The sequence below is a fragment of the Uloborus diversus genome, chromosome 10 (assembly GCF_026930045.1).
Source record: "Uloborus diversus isolate 005 chromosome 10, Udiv.v.3.1, whole genome shotgun sequence".
Lineage (NCBI taxonomy): Eukaryota > Metazoa > Arthropoda > Arachnida > Araneae > Uloboridae > Uloborus > Uloborus diversus.
Window position 1 is genome coordinate 120,663,001 of NC_072740.1, and position 23,150 is coordinate 120,686,150.

Genomic DNA, 23,150 nt, shown 5'->3' on the forward strand with positions numbered 1-23,150 from the left:
CTCCATATGGTCTAGATGCTGAGATGTAAGCAAAAGCAGGCCTCAGATTTTTCCGTGACAAATATGCCGCGTATAATAAAAGTGCTTAAAAAGTATTTTCAACACATACAGAAGGAAATTAAACGCTGAATCAAATGTAAGACTGAAAGTGCCAGATATTTTAGTCAAACTTTGAACTTCTTTATTCCACAACCATCACATTAGAAGTTTTTTTTTTCCAAAATTAAAGGCATAGTTTAAAAAAAATACTGGTTTTGTTTTTAGTTGAATTAATTTTACGTTCATTTTCAGAGGGCATTTCAGTTCGTACTTATATATATTAGTTCTGTTTTCGATCTTTTTTTGCGTATGAGGTTTTTTTTTCTTTCATTTTTTTCTTTTTGCTTGTTACTTATTGTTTATCTCACAGGGGTTCGCCAACTTCTTTTGGAGCTTGAAATCAGTTCGCAATGGAAAAAAGGTTGGGAACCACTGCCCTAGGCGATACCTGGGAAGCTTTTGAATCCGGACGCTAACGCAGCAAATCAACTATTTTGCACATTAGCTATATATAATAAGCTATTGCAAAGGATCTGATATGGCGCCTCACATGAGAGAAGCTAGGGAGTATCACAGCACTAAGGCTCGGCCTGAGAAAGGCCCAGAATGAAAAATGTGATTAAAGCTTTTTTTTTCAACTATTGGAAAAAATTGAAGGTACCCGAGGCAAAATACTTGGACCAAAGTATCCGGGAATTTGAGAAAAGGTTTAGCAGTACTGTTCGACCACCAATGAAATAGAAAGATTTATAAACGAAAACAGACGCATCTACTAGTTTGCAGGGAGGCCAGTGTGCCATAACACATCTGCGTTTATTCTTGCAAGTTCTAGCTATTTTGTTCTAGAGATGTGTCGTTCATGAACGAACGGGTCAAAAAGAACGAATCCTTAAAATGAACGGATCTGTTCGTTCACTTAAAAAATGAACGACCGTTCTTTTGAACGCTGAGTAGTTTGGAACATTGTATTGATGCACTTGTGATAAAATCTCATTTTTAAAATCTTTAAATTTCTAACTCTCATTTAAGCTTAAATTTCCTTTTCTCCGTGCAGTATAATATATCTCAGCAAAAACAACCCTGTTGTAAAAATTTCCCCGCCAAGAAAACCTTTAACTCTTCCCCACAAATATGAAAGCCTTCATCCTAAACCAAAAAACCCTCAGCCTTAAAAAGTCATGATATCTAGTTTGCCCGCCAAGTATCTGCCAAACTATCATCCTCCCTGTTTTCCTTTTTCATCACACCTACTTCCGTTAGATCCTCCTCCTACCTTCAGCTCCTCAGTAATATGGATAGATCTTTTAAATTGTTTCTCTTCTTTGGCGGGAAGCTTTTCTAGTTGAGGTGGTTGCTTGATGAGCAAAAAGCTTTTTCCTACAAAGTTTGTTTGAGCCAATTCTCCTCACAGTTCGGAATTGCCTTGAACTTCCCCGTAGGCGCTAATGTTAAGTTTTTTTGAACTGTTCAAAATTGAACAAAAAATAGTTCAAATCAAAAAATGAAATGTGGGAATGAGGTGTCCCTGCCGAGATCTTTCGAACAAAAAAAAGTTTGTTCGAATCGGACTATTCATTCAAAAGTTATTAGGGGGGGGGACAGACAGACAGACCGACAGACATTTTCCCCCATCTCAATATCCTACTTTCCAATTTTTAATTTTTAGATATTTATTTGATTGTTTTATTTTTTGACTTTTTTTTGTTTTTCGCGATATTTTTAAGATGCATTAAGCCTTCTTTCATGCTTTTTTCTTCTTTTTCTGACTTTTACTGGGAAAATAAGCTAAAAAAAGAACAGAAAAAAAAGAAATTTCGTATCGGCGAAACTGGAGGGGGGGGGGCGGAGGAACTGTATTCTAATCTTATTCATTAATGTTTCTTTGCTTAAATATAAACAAACTACATAGAATCTTAAAACAGAAAGCCCAATGAGATAAGTCCGCGCGCATTCGCAGGTGCTGTGGCAAATTTGGGATATCCGCGATTTAACATCTAGTTGCAACTGTTGGATCTGTTTTATTAGTCTTGATTAAATTTCACTTCCAAAGACAACTTTTGAATAATCGTTAGATCTTAGATCTGTTCTGCCAGCCTTACAATTGCAGTCAGAGATTAACAAACCCTATAAGCTGAGATTAAGTACATATGAATTTAGGGCAAATTAGTGATTTTCAAACTTTAATTACTTCGGCCCATGATGTCCCTGGGGTTTGAATTTTTGTGTATGTCCTCAATGCCCCCCCCCCAAGAATATGTATACAAAAAATCATTACCATAGCCTCCCGGGGGGCTACTGCAGAACCCCGAGAAGGTACGATTTGTGGGGTAAAAACAAGGGGGGAGGGGGGTCAAATGGCACAAAAGGCACATCAGTAGGGCACAAGGAACGTGTGTGCGAAATTTTACCTTGATTCCTTTTTTCGTCTGGGCTGATGCCCTGTCAAAGAAAGCGAAAGCTTTTTTGAACAGCAATTTTATAACTTAAATTCCTCCTCCCCCTGATAGTCCAGGAGATTGTATTTTGGTTTACGGCGTCAGGGGCCACTAGAGATTGAGTGTACCAAAAATCAACTCCGGGGGTCTTCATGAAGCTGAGATACAGAGGAGTGAAAAACCCAGAAAATCCCAACTTGTTCTGTCGTGTAAACTATTCTTGGTCGCTTTTATTTTCTTTCGTCTTTGGCAATAGATTTGCTTTTGCTAGCTTCTGACGTTTGGTTTCCTTGGCGGCCGGGACGCTCCCGCGTCCCGTGATTCTTTTCGAACCTTTTTACTTTCTGCTTTTTATACATCATTTTTCTTTAACCATTGCAGTTCATTTGTACTTTTCCAATGTATCCATCAGTAATGTTTTGTGTAATCCGTTTGGGCTACTAACAAAATGCCCTTTTCCTGTCCCACACAACTGCAAAAAGCCTTCTCATGCTTTCTGTCGCAAAAATTATTTCTAAAAATATCTTTTATCACAACTCTTGCTATCCTTTTGTTTTCTATAACATCCCTTTCAACTGCCATCTATATCAGCAGTTCCCAACCCATGGGCCGCTGCTCACAAGTGGGCCGCAAACAACGTGTTACTGGGCCGTGAACACTGGTCAAAAATCTGAACCAAGATAAATCTTGGTCTTAATTTCCAGTTTTTTGCAAAAATTCACTTATTAGATGTACTGTCATTCAAAAACTCTCCCTGGCTCATCGCCAATAAAGAACTTTAAGATTAAGATTTTTCTTATTTCTTAGGAACTTTCCCCTATAATTGAAGGTGAAATCTAATGAATCAACAATTCTTTTAGAGAAAATTGCCAAAGAAACTAGTAGAACTTCAAGCTTCAAGTCAAAAATGCTCCTCCTTTGCTGAACTGGCCAGTGAGTTGAGACACTTGAGGGGTTTTTCGACAACCTACTTATTTGAATAAGACTTTTCATTGCAGTTTTTGTAAAAAAGTAATATGGAAATGTATTGAATGTTTCGCGTTATTTGAGACTAAAACTATCCAGTTTCAATCCAGATATCAACTCTCTCGTAGAGAAAAATCAGCGTCAAAAATCTCATGAAGCTACCAAAGACCATCCCCTCCGAAAGTACATTTTGGCGGTGCAAGTAATATATAGTAGTTAGTGGGCCTCAATGGTGCTTTCTACAGAACTGGTGGACCGCACAACAAAAAATTATTAAGTAAAAACAAAAAACCCAACTGCGTAAAAACCAAAAAAAAACTAAAAAGAAAAATATATAAGCCCAGTAGTTTAGAATGTTAAGTACTACTGAATAACTACACCGATGAAATAGTTTTATTACCGTACACAGATAAGACAAATCATAAATTCGAAAGCAGAATAGAAGGATCAACAGTCGGGGCCCATTCCTTTCTGATTCAAGGAACCCCGTAAAATTTGAATGAGCCCCCGACTGTAGATCCTTCTATTCTGCTTTTGAATTTATGATTTGTCTTATCTGTGTACGGTTATAAAACTATTTCAACGGTGTAGTTATTCAGTAGTACTAAATAACATTCTAAACTACTGGGCTTATACTTTTTTTTTAGTTTTTTTTGTTTTTTACGCAGTTGGGTTTTTTGTTTTTATTTAATAATTTTTTATTTGACACTTTCTGGTTAATTTTCACTTATTTTGACTTAGTTATTATGATTATGATACGGTACATTTCGCAATCTTGTCATTTCATTGAGAGAGTTTGTTTGTATCGTGAGGTCTATTAAGTAACTTACGATGGTCTAAACTACTGATAATTAGTCCCTCTAGGGACCTAACTCCGCTTAAAGCTACATGTGCTTGACCTTCGGCAAAAATGCACGAACTTAAGTCAACCACAGCACAGCTATATAAACAGCCTGTATAACTCATGATGACGCGAAATCGGAAACTTCGTGAGTCAAATCTTTTTCGCAAAACTAAAAAAGCCTGTCGAGAAAGTACACGTTGCGAGACTCAGTCCCTTGAATCGAGGCAAAAACAAATGCAACATGTTAGATATGAAAATCGAATTAGTAGACTTTCTTTCTTTTGGTGCTTATTGCATGGTTTTATTTTGATGAGGACTACAATCTGAGGATCTTGCCTTTGTTACGCATAATATACTTTTTATTACAGTATAGAATACAAATAAAGAACACATGAAAGAATTTACATCAGAAAGAGGGGAAAGTACATCCGGAACGAAGGTGTCTTGACCCACCGCCTCAAGTGGGACAAGCAATCGCTTAGACCACTCTGCACAAAAACATTCAGGCAGCGAAAACTACCTGCATTTGTCGCACGCAGGTAGCGTGCGACACAGTGTGCAACACCAAACGTGCGGCGATCCCGAACTGACAAAATATGGCAACTGGTTGTTGATATGGTGAATTTTGATTACTGTCATGTGTTTAGTGACTCTCCCAAGGTTAAGACAAATCGATTGACGTAAGAATTACCAAAATTAATCAAGGCGTTTAGCTCCTAGAACGCCGCATTGGAACAGACATACATACATAGACTGATAAACACATTACCCGCCTTTGCGTCGCGCACGCGCAGTCAGGTAAAAAGGTTGCGAACCGCTGATCTATATTGATTTGGCATTGTTTTTAACTTACTTGACGATTTCCAAGTCGCTTCAGAGATTTTAAAAAGGATTATTGCTGTATATTGTTTCCCCACTTAAAGTGTTGCGGTTTTTTTTTTCTTCTGTTCTCATCTTTATATTGTTGTGGAGTAATTTTGAAGCTCCCGAGTATTTTTGTGAGAACTTTTTTAAATTATGTTATCTGGTACTCCGGCTGAGATACCGGTGTATTTGTTGTTACCTTTTTCGTTATACATGGTCTATTGCTAATACTATACGTATACATACAGTGCTGTGCCTGGAAAAGTTTATTAATTTAATTTTTTGACATGCTGAAATGGAACCTTCGTTTTTTGGAATGGAAAACATATCTTTCCATTTGGCAAATGAAAAATATCTTACAAAATTAACTATAATCGCGTTATACATATAAACCTGAATACAGTTTTTTGATTCATTTTTCATGGGCATATTTCCCTACTTGTATATAATTTTAGTTATCTTTCCTTTAAAGAATATTACTGATCAATTGAAACATATCGAATGTACGTGAGTATGTCGTGCAGAGAGATTACCTGCGACATTTTTAAATGAACGAAGTCGTTCAAATGAACGAGTTAAATGAACGGATCATTAAAAAGAACGACATTGCCCACCTCTATTTTGTTCTGTTTAGAAGTGCAGTGTTTACGAAATCAATGTGAAAGTTTCGGATGGATATTCTAAATGAAATGACTTTATAGCAAGAATTAAAAGCAGAGTCACATGGAAAGGAGCGAAACAAGTGTATCAAAACCCCCTCAATATTTTTTCTTTTCCCTTAATTGACTCATTCAGATAGAATCGTCTTATAGGAACTAATTACTGCAAGGGCAAGTGGAGCAAATGTTCAGGACCGACTGACAGAAGGAAGCCCCAAATTGGTAAAAAATTTTCATTATTTTGCTTCCCAGGTTAACGAAAAAGGTTTTTAAAACGGAAAAATACTATGTTTCGTTCTTCACAGGAAGATTACTTTTCTTGGTCAACATTTAAAAAGAAAAAAAAAGTGTTTGACTAGAAAAGGGAGAAATTTATTTTCTAGTAACTAGGTAAATGCTGTGTTGTTTTACTACATATAGTTTTTTAGTATATATATGCCCAGACACTTGCATAACATTTTTCTTCTGTTATAGTCTAATTTTTTTCGGACTGTCAAAATAATGTATAGGCAAGCGCGAATCCAGGACCATAGGCAAGTCCATCATTTCAAAATTTTTCAGGGGGGATATAGGGCATAAACTCAATATACTTCATTACGGAAAAAATGCATAATTGCACTATATTTCAAAAATCTAGACTGGGTTAGTTGACCCCTCCCCCTTATCCTCCAAATGACGACCTGGTCCAAAAACTGCAAATTGGGGACTTGAATTTCGAAAACAAGTGCACCTCTGGTGAAATATCTGCACCACGCCCCAAGCCGTCATAATCAGATCCTGTCGTCCTAACTGGCTGTTCGCCAATTTCAACGAGAAACTTGACCGGACAGTATTAATCTCGGGACGTAGAAGGGAAAATCGTTTTTCCAAAAACAAAGATCTTTCCACTCTACTTCTAGCGCAGTGGTTCTCAACCTTTTCACTACTGAGGACCTCTTGGTACTCTTCCGAATCCTAAGCGGACCCCATACAATTGAAATAATATTTTCACATTTATTATAATAGGTAAAATATAATAAATCAAAAAGTTTTCTATAATAAATTTAATTACAACTATAAAAATTGTATCGATTAATTTTCATTAGCTGTTCACTGACCACATGAAAATTTCTCGGGGACCACTGGTATTCCTTTGACCACAAGTTGAGAATCACTCTTCTAGCAGACGAAACAACACAAACATAGGTAATCCCTATAACTCGAAGTAAAAAAGGGAGCGTCACGCTTTGGCTGGATAGTGGATGGGTCAACAACTGGCGACCGAGTTGTGGCCATGCGAAGAGCGTGACGCAGTCGGAGAATCATGGACTATTGTTCAATGACCACTAGCAAAGGTAGATGGAACGGATATGCAGTGGAGCGTTCATCAGCTTATTAAACTGACTGCTCCTTGAGGAGCTAATCTCCACGACTAACGACGCGCTTTTTAAATCTTTCATTTCCCCGTTTTCTTCCATTTCCACCAAAAACAGTTAGAACAAGCAGGCCGTGCTTCGCATTTAAAAAGAGGCTCGGCTTAAAGCCAGAGCTTCGAATCGAAACTGAACCGAAAACCCTGACCGAAACGGGAGAAAACCGTTACTTTGGTCGGAACTAAATCCGGAACTGAATCGAAAAATAATACGGTTTTAATTCGGTTCGATATATCTTCAGCCATTTTGTTACTGTAAGAAACTTGTGAATATTTTCCTACTTAAGTTCAACCATATAGTTATCATTACATTGCTACATTTATGATCGAATTGTAATTTTAGTATAAATAAGAGCATACATAAAACAAAATTATCCATTCCACACTCAACCAAAAATCGAAAACCGTTACTTTTGGTGGAACAAAAACCGGAACAGAACCGATACATTTTCAGTTGAAGTGGAACAAAAAAATTACGGTTTGAAGCCCTGCTTGAATCGTTTTTTCTTCTACTGAGACGTAGTGTCAAAACCAGCTCAATACATGAATTTTCAAAAGTTTGCGGTTTTGGTTTTTTTCCTTTTTTCTTTTTTTTCATAATTTTATATTTTTTTCTATACTTCAATGCAACAGAGCTATTTCAAACAATTCTCTCTGATCAGGTCGAAAACTGGTGTCAAATTCTATTTCACTGCAAAATCAGCTTAATCCGTGCTTTTACCATATCACTATTGTAGAAACATACGGGATCGATCAACAATGTTATTATTAAAAAATGTTTAATCAACTCACGATTTTTACTGTATAGGATATTACATGGCATAAAAGTGAGAAACCACGTGAATTTAATTTTAATTTGAATGGAAAATCAAAAAATAAAAAATGGAATAAGGCCGATTTATTTCAAAACCCTCTATCTGAAACATTTTTATCTGTAAATAATTATTAATATTTCAACATACCAGCTACAAGCAGACAACTGCATTGTCCAGTGTCACGTTGCTTTACTTATCACTGTCACCTCTTGCTGAATACAATATAGGAGTCACCCCTTGTCAGGAGTTGCTCCCTTCTGTCTTAATTCCTACTGGCTAAGCGACAGGATATTATTTCCACCAAGTGTCATCATTAACAACGCCAATCCGATCAAAAGAGAAATCAACTATACCATATAAGTTGTTACTGTTATTTTGTTACTAATATTATTAATACTGATATTATTATTACTGATATTATTATTACTATTATTATTATTACTATTATTATTATTACTATTATTATTATTACTATTATTACTATTACTAATATTATTATTACTTTGCTTGATTTATAATGTAATTGCCATGGCAAAATAGCAAATGAGAGGCTGCAGAGACACGTGACCAGAATTGAAACTACATTTGAGCGATTCCAAAGAAAAGTAGACATGTTTTCCTGTACGTGACAGCTCCATGTTTCGTTTCAAAACGCGTAATATTTTTTTTTTTTTTTTGTTTACCAAAGAAGTCGCGGATAATTTCTGAGACAAAACACTTTGTTTCTTACATATTTTAAATATTACTTTTGAAACAAAATATAGTGCAGTCACGAGCAGGACAAACTGTCATATTTTCTGTGGAGTGCCCTAACCTTTGTCTATTTTTGAAACTAACCCTAGAAAATAGTGAGTAGGAAATCTAAGTAGCATATATTTTTCAAATTTTAACAACAAAGAATTCGGAAGATATTTTTCTAGAATTAAGAAGTCTAAAACGGATGTCAAAAAAGGGTGCTCCGCACTTGACAAGTAAATTTAGTTTAAAAAATAAAAATTAGAAAATATATTGAGAAAACATTTTTGGCTGCACAAATCACACAAGTACAGTCCTTTCATTATGAAGATTTTTTTTTAATTTTTAGCCCTAAATAATTTGTGCGCATATGAAACTGTAAGGAAACATTTAATCCAATTTGTCCCACACGTGACGATGGAATCACCTATTTGGGTGACTATAAGCACCGAATTATCGAAACAGCAATTCGAAGTGAAAAATGAATTGAGAGTTTTGAAACAAATTTCATATTTTTTTTAATTTTTAGCTCTAAATAATTTGCGCATGTGAAACTGTAAGGAAACATTTAATCCGATTTGTCCCACACGTGACGATGGAATCACCTATTTGGGTGACTATAAGCACCGAATTATCAAGACAGCAATTCGAAGTGAAAAATTAATCGAGAGTTTTGAAACAAATTTCATATTTTTCAAGTTAACCCAATGTGCTATGTTGAGCGGCATAAATTTTCTTCTTTAAAGCCAGCAACTTCCTGAGGGCCTTAACTTTGAAACGCCTGCTAATTCGTGCTACCATTACCTGAATATCTGGTTCTCCGCTCAGATATACCGAGTCTTTCTCATTTTTCAAGCTACCGCATCTTTTTTCTCCACTTCGGAATACTACTCACAGTTTAAAGAAGAAAACAAAGATGAAAAAGTGCATTCATTGGATTTAAACTTTTAGTATAAAAGAAAAAACCTGTCCTCTTTCTTATTACGTAAAATCCTTGATATTTCTTCGACCTATAGGTGTTAGATCGACTCGTTTTTAGAAGAAACAGGCTTTCCTCTACGCGACCCATTTTCTCTTTAGATTATTTCGCTTTGTAGACAGAGCGGTTGAGTTTTTGCTTAGCTTCTACATTATGAAAAACTTTTTTGGTTATGCAAACAAGATGTCATTTTACCTTGAGTGTGTACAAGTATTGCAGTCAAATTACTTAAGTCTGCGCGGCATACGCGTATTTAACTCGAACGTCAACTGAAAAAAAAGGAAAAAGATAGTCGTTGCCCTGGTTGTTGCCACCTATTGAGTATTACTTAACAGGTTTTCCCTAACGTAACAATTCTAAAGGAAAATACCTAAATGCATGATCTGCATAAAATATGCTTATAGCTATCTGCATAAAATGAAAATGAACTTATTTAAACACAAAACTTAAAACTGTGTACTGAAAACGAAAAGAGAAAGAGAGGCATTTCGTGCATATAAGGCAACATAATGAAATTTTGAGCATTCTTATTTATGTAGTTTCTTAATTTTATTTTATTTATTTATTTATTTATTTATTTTATTTTATTTTCGATTTTATTTATTTAAGTTTTATTAATTCATTTTTATTTATTTTTTTATTTTTTATTTTATTTTTATTTATTTATTTATTTATTTTTTGCGAGAATAACTTCAGTACACATTATATGTGTAACTGCTTTTTAAACTAGTTTTATGCTGCATACTTCCCCCCACTAATGCACTCACTTTCGCTCATTTTTTGAAGTTGAAAAATATTACACATTTTCCAGGACTGAAGATATTTTTGATTAATATTAAAGGGGTTGTTTGAAGTAAAATTTTCCAAATTTAACTCGGTTCAGCAAGTAAGTCGAAAAACTAAGACTTTAAATTAACTATAATGATTGGATTTAATATGAAACTTGTTTTGATAAGTTGCAATAAAAAAGCTTGTTTTTAACCAAAAATATTTTTAGTTTAATAGTAAACTTTAGTTAAACTAGTTCAAACTTTAAGCTGACGTGTATCTAATTTATATGCATAAGTATCGTCAGAAATATATTGTTAGCTCATTTCTTGTTTCTTGATAGCATGGTAGTACAGCACTGGGCCTTTTATAATAGGGGCAAACTTAACCAGGCATCGTTGTAATGCTGTGATTAGGATCTGCACAGCCGTTACAATACCGCTAGTTTAGGTTTGCGCCAACTTTTGTTATTTTTAAAGTCAAATATGCATTTAAAAAATTAGACTTTACGCAAAGTTTATCAACATGGCTCAAAGCTACTCTAATTTATAGCAAATAAATTGAGCAAATGGCTTCAAAATGGATTTCTTTTGTATATCCAATCATAAAGAAATCAATAAGAAACATTCTCACTAACTTAAAGAAAATGCGAAAATGTTAAAAGTTGAACTGATGAATATTTTTTTCCCTTAATAATGAAAACAGAATCATGAACGCCAAAACTATCCATTTTTTCCTGGCATTGCTTGGATTCAAATTTTAAATTGCTGTTTAAAAGAGACTTTGCATAAACTGTAGGAAATGGTGAATCGAGTTCTATTTTTTGTTAAAAAAACTCAACTACTTTTCAACTGCTGATTTCGGAAAAATGCGACAAAATTGCTCAGTAGCTTAATATTCTTAAAGGTTTCAGAAGTGGTTGGATTATCGACCTGATATACATCCACACTCGATTATTTATGGCAAATTAAAACTGAGATACTAAGTAGGTCGTAGAAATCGAATGTTGTTTGCTGAAAACCTGTGCCATATGATAGTAAGCGTTGCGGTTTTCCCCCTACTCCACTGACTTGCGATATTGTGTTTCTCAGGTTTTGATAATTGATTCTTTTGCATTTTTCAACGCTGAATCCGGAAATGACCTTCATTTCGTCAGGATTTTCACGTGGATTTTTCGGAAAATATAAATCTCCAAATCTGTAAAACAAAAGAAAATTTACGACTTTAAAACATACTTAAAATGCTACTTTCTTTTAATTTATTCATTTCTTGACTTATACGAGGCATTTTTTTTTTAAATTCTAAACAGGTGAACCTAAAAAAAGAAGGCGCGGCGATGTTGGGTTGCATAAACTTTGGTAATTGATTCTTAAGTAATTTTCAGCGCTGAATCCGGAAATGAACTTCATTTTGTCATTATATTCAAGTTAGAATTTCTCGCTAAACACAAATCTCGACATTCGTAAAAAAAGTGGAAAATTTGCGACTTTAAAATGGACTTAAAATACTGCTTTCTCACTTTTTTTTTTTTTTTTTTTTTCATTTTTTTTTTAAGTTGATGCGATGCATTTTCTAAACATTCTAAGCAAGTCAGATGCCAGGAGAATGGAGTACTGTCCTTTCAAGTTTTAATAATATCTGCCACAAAATGAGCCTACGTTTCCGTTTTCGTGCATTTTTTAAGTCATTTCTTTAACTACTATGATGTAATTCACGTTTATAGACACCCCGCCCCCTTTTCTCCTAACCTTAATGTCGAAGTAGGCTAAGTACTTTGAATTTTATGCCATGTGTTGATGATTCTTTCGGACACATTTCTTTTATTTGCATGCTTTTCCTTTTGTTCTCTGTGGGGTGACTTTCCTTTAACTTTTAGTTAAATTTCCAAAAGCTCACTTTGAACAAAGTTGAAGAGCTGAAGATTGCATTTAGCTGTTTTCGTTACAAAGAAGTGAAAAGCAAAACTTGCCCGTTGCGTCTTCTGTTATCACAGATCTGTTTTCATACAAATTTTAAGAAAAAAAATACCAAGTTTGATATTTTCAAGTTTTAACTACATTTTTTTTCAATTAGGGAAACACAATTTAATTCACTGAAACTTTAGCACGTTAATATATTAAGCACGCATTTAATGAACCCCTAAATGTGCGTGTGTTAATTTTTATTTATTTATTTATTTGATAAAACGTGTGAAATTTATGTCAGCAATGAAAACGACCATATTGAAAAGAAATTTATTACTAAGAGTTATACGTTACGTTTCATTAGTACTGCGCAAACATTTCTTAGGGTGTACTTTAGGGTGTACTTTAAATGTTAGAAAATTTTCTAAATACATATCAAGAAAACATGATGTTTTTCCCACTAAGCGAACAATCTCATAACATAACAGCATGAAAAATTTAAAGTTTCCGTTTGTTAAATATTATTTACCTGTAAAAACACTCTCAAATATCGCTCACTCTCGGTAATGCAACTCTTCAATCGTTAGAAAAATCTTGCTATTTACGACGATTCTTTCCTTGCTAGATCAGAAACTGGTGTTGAAATCTCACGAAGTTTTCCTAGATTTGACGAAAAGTTTACGCGATCGGATGAAAAGTTAAATCGGAGTATTTTCACGAAGCCATCTCGGTAAATGTGACGAACATTTCGTGAGATTCTGAGAATGTTTAGATTTTAAAAATATGATTTACTTGTGCAGCGTAACTAAACTATTTTGCTATTTTTAGCATAAAAAATACAAACGATCAACAAAAATTGAGCTACTTTTTTCGCTGATTATTCGAAGTCGTTATTCCAGTTCCATTTGGGCTCAGGGATTAGGTCAATATAACTGTCATTTGCGGTCGTCGTCCTGCAACAACGACATCCTAGCTTTAGGCTACTCGACATTAGACTCGCTTGCTTGTGGCCACTTGACATTAACCTTGCTTGAAATGTAATCGAAGTCGGGGGAAAACATAGTTGGATATGTCAAACTTTCTAACATTATTTGTTATTTATAGCCTTACTTTGAGTTTTCGGGAAAATAGGTAGGTACATAAAATCATCTAAGTAATGTTTGAAACACGTATGCAGTTTTTCCAATTGGCAGTTGATTTATTTGCTTGTAGATTTTACTTTCGGTAATAGTTGACTGGTTTTGAAAACGAAAATTTGCATACGTATCACGTTTTCCACCGCTTCACGCAATAACATAAAATTCAACAATGAAACGAAACAATAACATTGGTACTTAACTTTATCCTCTGAAATTAACGGTTCACTACTTCAGGGGAATGGCAATGATGTAACCTAAGTGTCCTTATTTTTCAATTGTTAGATCAACTTCTATTAAAATTCTGAACTGATTTTTTTTTTTTTTTCATAATTCTGAACTTAGTAAGAATAACATTTTTAAATGTCCAATTCCGAGCATAAATAATTACAATAGCGTAAGGGCGATTAGAGTAAAAGCATTTGAGTTGGAGAAAATGTTTTCAATTTAATTGTTTTTTTTTTTTTTTTTTTTTGCTTATTTATTTATTTATTTATTTTTAATTTTTATTTTTATTTATTTATTTATTATTTATTTATTTATTTATTTATTACTTTTTTTTGCGGTACTTCTCCGTTTTAGTCCCTACGTCATTCCTACGTCATTTGGTCTGCCGACTTTTTCACTTTCAACCATACTGTGAAAACAGAAAAATAATTGTTAACGCCTTCGCCGTGTATGCTCTTCTTTTTCTAATTTTACATTTAAATGAAACTTTACGTGCTCATTAACGACTCGATATGCTGTTTATTTTGCGGATTATTTTATATTTTAATGTAGCTTTTCAAGTTGTTTTATATAATCGTCGCTTTATTTTAATCGAAAGTTTAAACATACTTAAAGGCTTGTTTTGTATTTGACAGATTATTTCATTTTTGATGGCATATTTTAATTATTTGGTGGATTATTTTTCATTTTAATTACACTTTTAGTCTTTTAGTTTGCTTGTTTGGTTTACATGTTCAACAGAATGATAAAATAACATATTTTATCAGCAAATAAGATGTTTGTATGAAGCTTTGACCAAGCGGAGCGACAATGAATAAAATGAAAAATAGTCGCCGTGATTAAAAATGCTCCAAGTAATCTCCTATGACAGGAAAGTAACAAAAAAAAAAAGTTCTGATACAGAAACATAATGTGTGATTTGGTCGTTTTGTGATTTGTCATTTCTTGGCGCCGGAACAAAAACAGGCCGTTTTCTTACGAAAACGTTTTGAAAAGAACTAAATGTAATACAGTTATTAAAATTCTATGAAACATAAAAATAGGTTGCCTAATAAGCGGATTTGAGGTGCAGTATACTATCTTCGTGTAACAGAAAATGCTTGGTGTGGCCAATAGCTATCACAATAATTTTGGAAAATTACACAAATCGGCCCCTTACAATTTTAACGTCGATTCTGCAAAAATTTCGCTAAATGTCGCCAAACTGACACTGGATTTGGCATCTCATTTTTGTCCACAATTTAGGCTCCAAATATAGATATTTCGCTATGGTGATATATCGCATAGCTGACAAACAAAGCTTGGACATCAAAGGTTTGCAATATATTGCCAAGAGGTCACAAATTTGGGACATTTCTTTTCTCTGCATTGACAGCCCGTGGGTAGCTAAATGCATAGGGGACGGAGCCTGACATAGCCAAACATCTACCAATTATACACAGAGCACATGCTCATAAAACCCGTGTGTCAGAAAGTCCTGGGGTCGGTCGCTAGCAGTCACCTCTGATGCTGGGTACTAGAGACTTTCCCTTCCGTTCAGTACTAAGTGATCGTGCCACAGTTTGCAGTGCATTTAAACCCGATAAACCAATTAAATTAGTTGGTGCTAGGGTCTCTGAGATGCATTGACATCGACATCAATTTCCTTAAAAGCGTGTCAAGAGCCCGTTGACACATCGGATTGCAACAACTAGATGCCATGAAAACATAGGAATTTTAAACTTTCTACCGCATATCATTCTTAAGCGTGATTACGTGCATTCAGATGTCACTAGAAAACTGATAATTAAATCGGGGATGGTCAAAATGGAGCTTTCGGCGGTCATACGTTCGAAGATACCACAAGGGGATACACTCTAAAGACAACAATTTCAAAAATGACGAAAAAGTACTCAAATTTGAGCATATCGCAGAGTCAAAATGGCTCCGACTATGTAGTATTCAAACTTGAAACATTCAAGTTCTCATCAAATGCTCAAATCAACATGTACTCATTTTTGAAGTATTTGTGCTCATTTTTGACTATGTAATATTTTCAAAATTGAGTATTAACCAAGTATGTACTTATTTTTGAGTATGAAATAATTCAGCACACTCTTTGAAAACATAGGTATACTCATATTTGAAGCAAAAGGTTTCAAGAAAATTAGAAAGTATGAATGTACTCATTTTGAAAACTTCATTTTTCTCATTGTACGCCGAAAAGCTAGACTAGCATTCGAGTTTTTTTTTTTTTTTTTTTCCCCCAAGTATATTTTACTTTTTAATGTGGCCAATAACTGTACGATCACATGGCCAATGACTGTTTTTAACATTCGTATTTTTGTGCTGATTTTATTCATAATACATAGGCAAAAAGTATTTTAAAACAATACGAATTCATAAATACATTACTATCATAAAACATTTTGTATGCGAAAAGGTTTATTTATTTTAAATTCAAACACGCAGTCATATGATCGCTAAAGTGACTAATAACTATACCGTTTCCCCTACTTAGAAACAGTCCTGAGGAGAAATTTATAAGATGGTATTGGGAAAAATAAGATGTATTTAAAAATAATTTTTTTTATTGAGAATTTTTTTTTAAATAGTGAATGAAATTAATTGGTTTCGAAAGCCAACCTTGAAATAAAATTTGTGTGAACATTTTACGTAAAGGAAATGAGTGTTTCAAACACTTTAAAAATTATGCATAAATAATGTAGATTACAGCATGAAGCAATTGCGAAGCGAAGATACCGTATAAACAACTTTTCAATGTCAAAATTTACTTATGCTAATTAAAGTTATCGCTATTTTAATTTATTACAAATGTATCAGTTGCGTTGCAATCAATGTAATGTAAATTACATTGATTACTATTACTTGTTACTATTTATTCATTTCACGGCTCATTGGCGGTTTCCATAGATGTTTCAAAAATGCGGCCAAGCAGTTTTGTATTTCTTACATTTTCATCGATTTTTATTATCTCCTTCCTAGAGAATTCCGGCAGAAAATCCCACTGATATATATCGCCTACTGAAGCGCTATATGAAATTGAACTTACATTTCAGAGAGCACGATTCTTAGAGCAGGAATTAGTAAATAGAGGGAGCAAGTCCAATCATTGGTTTTGCAAAAGCTGAAGCAAAGACTCCAAGACATGTGACTCAACAACGACGAATGGGTGACACGTTTTGCGTGAAACTAGCGAAAGAAATGTGATTTCTTCCAATGATTTGCTGAAAAATCTATCATGTGACTTGGGGACTTTGCTTCTCGAATGAAAGTCTTCACTATCTCATTTTTATGTCTTCTCAATGGTACGCTCTAGAGGAAGAGAGCATTTTTTTCCTACAGATCTTAGTGATAAAGTAAAAGTAAATTTCTTTCCTTTTTTTGAAACTGAGTTATGTATGTAGATGGTGAAATCAGAAATTGAGCACTGTTGTTTATAGTGTTGAAGGCACTGCAACGAATATAAGCAATAGTAAAACCAAAGTCGTTAAAAGTACAATTATGCAAAAAATTGCAGACAAGTGCTTTTGGGATATTGGTCACAAGAAACACTTCTTTAAACGCAAAAAGATGTGAGCTTATGGATATAAAGAGATCAATCATAAACAACGAAGTTGTTTTAGGGATGTCTTCATACATCTATTAGCTGAAAACCTTTTCATTGAAAGAAAAGTCTCCTTGTATTGCTGAGAGAGAGAGAGAAACACGTGTCTGCAATTTTCTGAACATTTTTGCACTTTTAACGCTTTTTATTTCACTTTTACTTCTTAGCACAGAGGTATTCATTTATTTCTTACCGAATAACTGGTTGAAATCTCTCAAATAAGAGTTAGTTGAACAAAAACAGTAAATCAAGTAACTTCGTAAGCATGTTATTAAAAAATATAGCTTGATCTGCCTTACTCATCTGAAGTTAGTTACTAGAACAGAGAGTGAGTTTAATGCAAAGTTTAGATAAAAGCTGTTAATTTTTAGTGTGAGGTGTTTAATCACTTTATGAAATAGTAAGCAATGCCTTTCCTTACCAGAGATGAGTGTACCCGTATGTTGCTCGAATTATATCTAAACGGTACTCAAGTTCATCCCACCACAAACTGTAGACACATTGAACTCTATTAATGAAAGGTATTGCTTTCTGTTTAATAAAATGGTTTAAAACACCTCACGTGACGTTTGTATTCTTACTATGACTGTGACTATGCACTATACAACGATTACTTATATATAATTACGCTTTTTTCCTTTTCTTTTTCTTCTTTTTCAATTATTTACTTATTTATTTTGTTTTTTACGATGCCACAAAAAATTCTTGAACCTGTGACGTATTATGGCACAAACCGCATATTCATATGATAATTTGTCGTTTTTCTATGAATTTTAAAAATGTCTCATGGATTTTTCGGGCACCCTGTATTTGGCTCCTCTAAAATATGTCGAGTTTTTTTTTTTTTTTTTTTTTTTAATGCCTTGAAAAAAAAAAAAAAAAAACTTAGCAATATCTCTGATTGCAGTCATTTTAGCGTTCGGTAGATTTGGCAAAAATCGGCGCAAATGAGAAATCGCGAAAAGTTTGAAAACAAAACAACCATTTCGATCGATATCTGTTTGGCTAGAGTACACAATTTAATGAAGTGAGATTCGCATAATAGAGAGAAAAAGGGAAATTTGGAGAAAAATAGTTTCAAAACAAGTCTCTTCATCCCACTTCCTTGTTCATTTACATGAATCTTTTATTTCCCGCTTACTCTCTCATTAAGTGAAAGTACTACATCAGTATTATAGTACTTGAACATTTATTTAGTACCCCATTCTTTTTCATCTGAATCATCATTAATAAATAATGAATGAGGGAGGAATGACCGACACTCTTTTACAAGATGATCACTTTGAAGAAACCCGATGCGTCGCCAAGCCTAATCGCACTCCCTGACCTACATTGCGACTCGAAAACGTACACAACAAATACGATTCGCGGAGTACTTGTCAATTTGTTATGATTACGAAGAAAGTATACACATCACAGGAAAACGTTATAAAATATGATTCCCATCGTTCAGTATGAATTCGAAACCTCTGAGTGTTTAAATTTTTATCAAACATCTGAACTGTAAAGGGGGCGTTTTTTTGACTCGCCCCCGAGAAATAATGACTAGTAATTAGACAATACTATTGACGCTCGATTTTATGAACTGTTTGAGGTCACGAAAAGTGTTCATAAAATTGGCAGTTGAGGGCAGGGAGACGCAAAGGGTTGTAAGCAAAATTTAAAAGTTTTGAGCAAAACGCGTTTAAAGATCGGATCCTAGGCAAGCATTTTATTTGAAAAGTTTTTCTAAATCATGCTGCATAACAGCGCCTACAGAGCTACTAGTACAATCTCTTTGATTTTTTCTCACTCTCTCAGTTCAAAAACTCGAAAAGAATCGTTTCTTAAAAGACATTTTTTTACTGGTAAGCTGTTCGTAACATGTTATTGTTCGTTAACTAGATGTTCGTAAAATCAAGCGTCAACTGTATAAACATTTCACAAAAAAGCACGTACCTTTTTTTCCCGTCAATTTAGGGCCATGAATTCAGCGTCATGTTTTCGTTCATCATGTGTATCGCAGACACAAACAAGAACACGACCACATTCTTCAAGACTTGCCAGGTAACTTTCGGAGAATTGCGAGACACGCTTGGCGGCCGAACGGAGCGTTCGCCAAGCATTCGAGACTGAAAAAACTATACTTTGGGCCAATGATTGGAAAGGGAAGTCGTTTTTCCTAAGAACAATAGCACGGCTAGTTAGTTCTATTAATCATAACACTTACGCGATTCTTTTGACTTTCGCACTTGGAGTGGCTTTAATTTTTGAGAGTGCGGAAATTCTGAATTTGCCGAATCGAACTCCCAATTTTGCCGAATGATGATCATTTTGCCTGATGGAACTCCAAATGTCGCCGAATGATTATGATTTATCCGAATAGAGCTCCAAATTTTGCCAAATGATGATAACTTTGCCGAATCGTCGGACAAAATTTTCCGAGTAAGGAATTTTTTTGGAGGTCACAGTGACCTCTCGTGATCTTTCAATGGGGCGCCCCTGGGTGGATTTACCATGTCTCAATTGCGAGGAAAAGCGGGCCCTCTTAGAAAGGGACACCAAATGTTTAAATATTTTTGTAACTTCACTTCACTGATCATTGATAAAAAGTTTTAAAAAAGTAAAGTATAATATCATATGATGTATTTATCCCAGCAAGATACTTTTCTTAGTCAACATTTCTGAAAAATATTAAATGTTTGATTAGAGAAAGGAGAAATTTGTAATTTGTTTTTCAGTTATTCGGTCAATGCTGTGTTGCTTTAATACTTCATAGGACAAAGTCCGGCATATAAACCTCCCGGATTGTGAGCGGAGCATGTATGAATTATGTAATTGTGTTATGGATACGGTGGTGAAAGCGGGGTAACGATACAGAGCAGTATACATGCCATTTGCAGTAATAGCAATGGCATGGCGCGTTCAGTATCGTCATGTGTTGTAAAGGAATATAATCGTAATTGGTGGTTTATTGCTTTCTACACAGCAAGAATTTCGCGTTCATGTCGTGTCATGTTGATGTCACAACTATTCATGTTGTAAAGATAACTAACTGTTCAGGGTTTTTCTCCCATACCTATCAGAAAATCGCTGGGCGGCTGCATGTTAAAGTGCTAAACACTTCGGATATTTCTTAGATGCAGGCTCTCACATGTGCCATATGTTTCGGCATTTTAACGGGTTGATATCTTTTTGGGGTCACGGAAGGCCATATGACCTCCCAAAAGTTTTCTTATTCGTTAATTTTTGTCTGACGATTCGGCAAGATCATCATCATTCGGCAAAATTGGAAGTTCTATTCGTTTTTGTCTCCAGTGCAGTAGCTGTGGCTCCAAAGTTTAATACTTGAACATGGTTTTCTTTCTATCCGAAATAAGATCATGTTGGTCAAACCCGTCGGTTCACTTTCGGTTGGAACCGAAAGTGAAATTCTTGCTGAGTAGGAATCAAAAACCCACTATATCGAATATGCTCCACCAACACACGACCATGCTCACCACGCCATCGCCATGCCAGTGGTGTACTGCACTCTTAGCATCCACCACCGTATCCCCACCACAAATCACACAACACCCGCTTCAAATATGGAAGGTTAAAATACCGAACCTTACATATTTGCTTAATGTTTATAAAACATTTTCATAATTTAATTTTGTGATCTTTTCCTTTTATTGTTAAAATAGTGTATGAGGGAGCCACCGGTGAACTGTCAGCCCTGGGTCCCATGCTATCATGATCAGGTCCTGGCCCGAAAGGGATTCAAAGTGGCACATGAAAATATTTTCGTAGTTTTGTCCGTCTCTAGGGGTCTCCCTAGAACGCGTTGAGACTGGCCCCCAAACCAGCAAATATTTGTGGGAAAATACACAATTTGAGTGCTGTAAAAGTTTCTGCAGAGTTAAATGAAATTTTTTACATTTAATTTTCTCCTAAAATTGCTCGCCAAGTTCTCTGATTAACTGGATTAAATGGGACCTCTGCCCGCAGAAATTTTCTTGGCCGTGCGAAGAACAGAAAGCTACGCTTTTTGTCGCAAAATTAATGATAAATAAGCTCAAAACGTTTTGGAATTACGTCTTACTTACAGATAAAAATGAATTAAACGTTTTTGGTTAAATTGTTGTATAATTGGAAATAAAGGAAGAAACATAGGAACTTAATCTTAAGAACTTAGTTGGACCAGTTAATCAAGGCGGTGAAGGTGTTCTTGTATGAGGGTGCATATCAGCATCAGGACTTTTTGATGAAATAATGAATCATGCTGTTCATTTAAATATGCTAAATACCAATTTTAAACTCTTAGCCAAAAATTTGGTTATCGAAAAGAACTTTGTTTTCTACCAAGATAACGATAAGAAGCACAGTTTTCAACGTTTGCGTCTAGTGCCTCAAAAATTGCCCTAAAGTTTAGAAAATACCCCTTCAATATCTAGATTTGAACTTAATGTAACATATTTAGAGATATCTGGAGGCTAAATTACGAAAATACGGCTTTGAAACGAAAATAGAGCTAGAAACAGTAAGACTCGAAGTGTGGTTGAACACTTACTCAGAAATTACGCAAAGAAAAAGGAAGAAAAAAGAATGAAATCTATTCCCAGACGTTTAAAAGGTGTTGTTGATACTGCATGATATTCTACTAAATAATAACTTAATAAAAAGTTCGATTAATCTTTAATATAAAAAAAGAGATATTTTTAAAGTGTACAAAGACTTTTGTGAGATAAAATTTCCGGCACCTTTTGGTTTTTGATTTTAAAAAAATTAAGTTTGAATATTTTTTTGAAAAACATTTTATGTATTTTTGTTGACAATTGATCACAGATCTTATAATTAAATACCTATTCCGAAAGATTAATTCTAACCAACGGATAGGGTCCTATTTCATTGAAAGTCGTAGGTGTACGAACACTTTTGGGAGCCACTGTGTGTGTATATATATATATATATATATATATATATATATATATATATATATATATATATATATATATATATATATATATATATATATATATATATACAGCCTGAGTAAAAACTTTAAGGACAGTATAATTTTCTTTGAAAAAAGGAAAATGAAATTAAAGGGAGTTTAATATTATTGTATTATTAATTATTAATGTTCATTGGTAAGAAATAACGTAACATACAGGATTTGTAAAGCATGCAATAACCAGAAAAGCAGTGGTTTATCCAAAGTTAGCATTTCAGCTTGAGTAAGAACTTTGAGGCCACTAGTATTTTTTTTAAAAATGCAAGTACTTATACTGTACCGAAAGTCGCTCAGTTGACAAGATTGTGGAAACCCTTCAACTTGCAGTTTTGTGATTAATTTCTTCGAAGTCTTTATTCCACTTGTGACGATATCGTAAGGTGAACAGTTAACTGTTCAAGAAAGAAGGCAGATTGAAGCTTTTTCTTCAACAAGGATAAGTAGGCGTACTATTGCGAAAAAATAGGAAGATCGAAGACTGAAGTCAACATTTTTGTTTGATTTAAACACAATTAGGGTAAAAAGAAAACCCGGGAAAACTTAAAGCTTTGTCTTCGCGTCATGGAAGAAGAGTTTGGAAACTTACATTACCTGAAAAGTACTCAACCAGGAAACTTGTTCAGACAATAGGTTTAAATGTTTGTCAAAAATGATATATAACACAATTAGAAGGTGTGGAAGTTTTATTAATGCTGCAAAATTGCTTAAACCTCAGTTATTGAAAATGCACAATATAGAGCGTTTCAACTTCAGCAAGGAAATCATGACCTGGGATAACCAATGGG

At 34.3% G+C, this 23,150-nt stretch overlaps 1 protein-coding gene across 2 annotated transcripts in view; it reads right to left on the reverse strand.

The window, feature by feature from the left end:
* LOC129231336 (tyrosine-protein kinase Btk29A-like) overlaps positions 1-23,150 on the reverse strand; it is an 83,127-nt gene that overhangs the window by 38,300 nt on the left and 21,677 nt on the right. The window contains exon 1 of one of the 2 annotated variants that reach the window (XM_054865626.1): positions 19,329-19,445. The exons of the other annotated variant lie outside the window; for it this stretch is intronic. The gene's annotated coding sequence lies outside the window, so the exon portion shown is untranslated. Of the gene's footprint in view, positions 1-19,328; positions 19,446-23,150 lie in introns of those variants that run through there. 2 annotated transcript variants of the gene reach the window in all.